Consider the following 6,000-nt stretch of genomic DNA (forward strand, 5'->3'; position numbering starts at 1 on the left):
ATCGTCCTACAAGTTTCACCGATTTTTGCTATCGGCATCTTCATGGATATGAAGGTAACAGACTAGGTTTTAACTGACAGTTCTAATTCATACAAAATTAGTATTGTGCGAGACATAATGCAATTGGCATGAAAGTTCATTTCTTTGTTTAGTGATCTAATTAAAGTTTTCCAAATTTCCAGTAGGATTAGACATTGATTCTTATTTAGGTTTCCTGTTGAACAGGCGACCCATAGCAGTCTCCTTGAAGGTTCTGGAATGGTAGTTCTCTTCTATATAGGGCATATGACTCTTATCCCGCTCAATAAGATGGTTGGTAGAAGCAAAGTGGGAAGAAAGGCCTGAAATATCTTGTCTGTTGTTTCTAACATAGCCTGTGTGCTCCTTCTGTCTCGTTTCGAAGCTTCTAGAGGTCTGACCAACGTAACTAACACCACAGGAGCAAGGTACATTATATACTCCAGAGTACTTGTAGAATGGATGAGGATCTTTCAGTAATCTTAAAAATTTCTGAATAGTATTGACCGACTTGAATGCTACTCTAATATTGTGTGGTTTTAGAAGGATAGCCAATTTTTTGGAAATGCTGCTGACAAATGGAATAGTTATAGTACTGATGTATTGGGTGTCATCACGTTGTCTTTGTGGTATATCCAAAAAGAGAATCTTGTTGCAGAGTCTTTTAGGATAACCATTTAAGGATAGCTCTCTGTATATTGTAGTTAATTTTTTTTGAAGTCATCTTGGTCTGTGGTGTACTGTATAGATCTTTTCTTAAGCATATGGATAATACTAAGTTTCTGGGATATATGAAGTGACGAGTTGAAATGGAGGTAACGTCCAGTATTCATAAGTTTTCTATACACAGACAAGTTGATACTGTTATTGGTTTGTTTCTTTATTAGGATATCTAGGAATGGAAGTTTTTCATCTTTTTCAATTTCTAATGTGAATTTGTTGGTATGGTGGAAACTATTGATTTGGTTGAGATAATCCATTAGTTCTTCTTTCGTATGATTCCAAATGATAAAGATGGCATCTACATATCTGTACCAAGTTTTCGGTTTTGGGGTAATTTGAGATAAGATTTTATCCTCTAGGTCTTCCATGAATAAGACAGCACAAGGAGAGAGGGGACTACCCATGGCTAATCCAGTAAGTTGTTTGTAGACTGTTTTTTGTCAAACGAAATAGTTCAAAGTCAAACAATGATTGAACAAAGTGGTGATGTTTCTTGGGAACAAGTTGTCTAAGATGTTGATGACTTCCACAACTGGAATGTTTGTAAACAGAGATGTGACGTCAAGGCTTGCTAGTATATCATCTTCAGAGATAGGGATGTTTTTTAATTTTTCCATAAAATGTTGTGAGTTTTTTGATATAAGTATCCGAGTTGTGAATGTGTTGTTGTAAAATCTTGGCTAGATATTTAGACAGCTGGTAAGTTGGAGAATAGTTTCCATCAACTATTGGACGTAACAGTATACCTTCTTTATGTATTTTAGGAACGCCATACAATCTTGGAGTCAACGGGTGCATGGATTTTAGCTTTCTTATTAAGTCTATAGGCCAGTTAGTCATTCCACGTAATAGTTCACTGGTGTCATTATGATTTTTTTGCATAGGATCTGTACTGAGAATGTCATAGACAGATGTGTCTGATAATAGATTTTTAATTTTCTCTTCATAATCTTTTGTATTTAAGATAACAGTATTATTGCCTTTGTCAGCTTTAAGTATGATGATGTCTTTATTATTCTTTAATTTGAGTAGTGTTCTTCTTTCCATTTGGTTAGAATTGGTGTTAAGAGATCTTGACAGAGCTAAAAGGATTATGCTGCTTTTTTATCATAAGTCATTAGCTATTGGGTGTGGTAGCAATGAGATGGCTTTTTCTAAGTTTCAGATGACCTCTATTTTAGGAATAGCAGTAGGTTTTAAGGCGAAATTGAATCCTTTTTTGAGAATTGAGATCTCAGGTTTGTTAAAATGTGTTTAGGGTTTATTATCACTTGGTTATCTGGTAGAGACGGTTTAGAGTTAATGTAATTATCATACTGGACATTACCTCCATTTCAACTCATCACATCATATATCCCAGAAACTTAGCATTATCCATATGTTTAAGAAAAGAGCTATACAGTACACCACAGACCAAGATGACTTACAAAAAGAATTAACTACAATATCCAGAGAGCTATCTTAAATGGTTATCCTAAAAGACTCTGCAACAAGATTCTCTTTTCGGATATACCACAAAGACAACGTGATGACACCCAATACATCAGTACTATAACTATTCCATTTGTCAGCAGCATTTCCAAAAAATTGACTATCCTTCTAAACCACACAATATTAGAGTGGCATTCAAGCCAGTCAATACTATTCAGAAATTTTTTAAGATCACCGTAAGACCCCCCATCCATTCTACAAGTACTCTGGAGTATATAATATACCTTGCTCCTGTGGTGTTAGTTACATTAGTGAGACCTCTAGAAGCTTCGAAATGAGACAGAAGGAGCACATAGGCTATGTTAGAAACAACAGACAAGATATTTCAGGCCTTTCTTCCCACTTTGCTTCTACCAACCATCTTATTGAGTGGGATAAGAGTCATATGCCCTATATAGAAAAGAACTACCATTCCAGAACCTTCAAGGAGGCTGCTATGGTCGCCCGTTCAACAGGAAACTTAAATAAAAATCAAGATCTAATCCTACTGGAAATTTGGAAAACTTTAATTAGATCACTAAACATCAAAGAAATGAACTTTCACACCAACTGCATTGTCTCGCACATTACTAATTTTGTATGAAATAACTGTCAGTTAAAACCTAGTCTGTTACCTTCATATCGTTACCAATTGTATCCCCTGAAGATGCCGATAGCAAAAATCGGTGAAACTTGTAGGACGATAAATTAAAACTCACTTGACTAACATTCATAAAAAGTGTTATAGTTATTATACAAGTAGTCAAGAAAGAAAATCACACAACTGAATATTTCATTTAAAATCATTTCCTATATCATTTATTGTACAAGTTAAACAGTAGAGGTCCAAGCACAGAGCCTTGAGGTACACTGCCAATTACTGGGATTCTGCTCTTCCTCCATATACTATTTTTTGGTATCTGTCCGTCAGCCACTCTTGTATCCATATCACCAATTTCATATCTGTCCCCATTTATTTCAATTTGTGTACCGGAGTTCGATGTCAAATGCCTTTACAAATTCCAGCAGTATCATCATGTAGCTATTCTCTTTATCCAACTTTATTATAGTAAATCACTTAGTAAAAACTTTAGTAAATTACTAAGGCATGACCATAATCACCTACTTGTTAACTGAAAATTCCATGTTTTGCAGTCTCCCAAGTCAAGATCCCTATGCTCACTCTCTTCCTAGCTGGAGGCAATGTGGTAGCCACATTGGTTATGACCAGATCTGATGCTCTCATACCTTGAGCCCCCCCCCCTCTGTCACATCCCACTTCAAGTAATTATCTGTTTAGTAGGCATATAAATTCCATCATTTCATTCCTGCCATATGATCTTTCCTTCTTCCAATCTATGTCTGTGTACTGAAGTCCCCCTATAATAATTACTTAGCTTGCACCCATTGTGCTAATTTGCTGATGCATGTAATACATATCATTCCTTGCACCTTCTAATCTATAGCAGCAATTGACTATAATTTGTCCTATTGGCCTCTATCTCACAACAGGTTGCCTTATATGAACTGTCATCTAGACCTGTCTTGCTGCACTTCATCTGTTATTATCAGCAGTACCCTTCTCCCCATCCTATTTTTTCTCTATCCTCCCTGAATAACCCTCACATTCTATCCATATAACTACATCATCTGCTGTCAGCTTAGTCACACTAATGCATGTAACTAACTTTTCATTAGTTACATTAGCCAATGCCATAAACTCCTTCCTCTTATTCCTTGGCATTTGTATACACAAACTGTAGCATCCTTTTAGCATGTTTACACCAGGCACTGGTGTAAACATGTTAAAAGAAACAATACAATACAAATTGTATTGTTTGTTTCTTGCCCTGGGGTGGAACATAAAATCATCTTGTACTTCCAGTTGCCATCTGTCGGGCATGTTACATAACATTACAAAGTCAAGCAAGCTACCACCAGGGTGGTAGCTTGCTTGACTTTGTGAAATGTGAAAAACATAGTCGTGTGAACATATTAAGCCTCCAGCCCATCTTTACACTTTATATTGATTACACATTCAATTTTGTTACTTGAGAGACTAGATTCTGCATTTTTTGGTCATTCTCACACTCACCTGCCTAATGGGCGCTGTCCTCACACTCACCTGCAACCATCCTGATAACTTTAATTTTCCTGACTTTTGAGTGAACAAAGCTTTCACTAGATATCCAAATCCATTTAAGTGCAGTCCATCAGCATTATATAAGTCCTTCTATACATCAAATTTGGTTCATAGGTTTTACAAACTCCACAACCTGCACAACCTGCTTATTAATTCATTTGTAATCATTACTCTCCTCCTCATTCTCAGTTCACCTCTATCATATTGTGATAGCAGACTTAGTCTTTACCCTTTCACTCTTCTTTTTCACTTCTTCCAATAACTCATTCATAATCTTCCTTTTCAAGTCATCATTGTTAGCCAAAACAACCAATTGTTCACCTTACCTTTTTTGCATCCTGACAGCTTCACAAATATTTTTAATTGTCACATTGGACTAACAAGATTTAGTCATACTTTTAATAAGTATCCCTCTTATTGTAGGAATCTCTGTCAAAAAAAATTTTCCTTACCCTCTTTCTTTTATTTAATCATTCATTGTTTGTTTGTTACCTCACACCCCTTGCTTTTTTTCTCTTCTAATTTCTACCAATCTCTTGATGCTTTTGCAATATTTCAGTCTTGTACTTGGTCCTGTGAAGGACTATGCATAAATGCACTATTCCTTTATTCAGGTCCTTTTTGTTTTTCTAACCTTCAAGCAGCCCAGCATTTTCTAGACTTCTGTCACTATTCTCTAGTCCACTATACACTTTCCAACCAATAGGTCATGGATTTGGCAGATGTTTCTAAAAGCCTGCTCTGGATGAGCCTGTATAGCTCCTTGAGTTTATAAGGCTTTTTAAAAAATAAATAAATAAAACACCTACTACCTATTTGCTCGCCAGTGCTTTTTCTTCCATAGATCATTCAACTTGAATACATTTCAAATGTACTGCATTGAACAAAGCTTGCATATTAGTCTTGACTGCTATGGTGAATATAATAAAGTTTCTGAAGCATTGAAATAATGCTTCTACTTCCATGATTTCATTTTTATCCATTACCATAGAAAACAAATTTGAGTTGGAAAAAAAAAAAAACTTTCCACTTGATTTTAGTAAAATCTATGGCAATGAAATGACCTAGACAATCATAAAAATAGTGCATATTTAATACCGTTCTTTAGTACTTACACCACTCACTATCACAACAATTATACTATACTGTAGATATAATTTTGTTTTGCCATTAAAACAGTCCGGCTGACACCAAAATTGAAAAGACTTCATAAAATTTAATAGAATTCTGAATACTAATCAAACTGATCCAATTAAAAAAATAAAAAAAAAATAGAATAAAAAAATTCATCAACTCTTGAAAGACTGAAACTCATTGTGGCATAATATATGAATGTGGCCAATCAGCTTTTATAATTGTTTACATCCAATAATTTTATTTTACCTAACATTTTGTACTACAAATGGTATGATTGAAACCTAAATTGAAAATCACTTGATAAATTTTAATAAATATACTTAATACTAAATTGCATTAAATTCCATCTAGTGTTGTATTACTGCAATCCATTTGGACTATTTTGCTAATACAAAATTAATCCCATTGAAATCAGAATCAAACTACATGGATATATTCTAATGACACCCTAATTCTCATATTTTATTACATTCCACCTATTCAGAGAAGGTATTGCTGTTTATAGTTTT

Source organism: Typopeltis vanoorti, chromosome 7, assembly GCF_054136105.1.
Source record: "Typopeltis vanoorti isolate ZY-2024b chromosome 7, IOZ_Tvanoo_1.0, whole genome shotgun sequence".
NCBI classification, from domain to species: domain Eukaryota; kingdom Metazoa; phylum Arthropoda; class Arachnida; order Uropygi; family Thelyphonidae; genus Typopeltis; species Typopeltis vanoorti.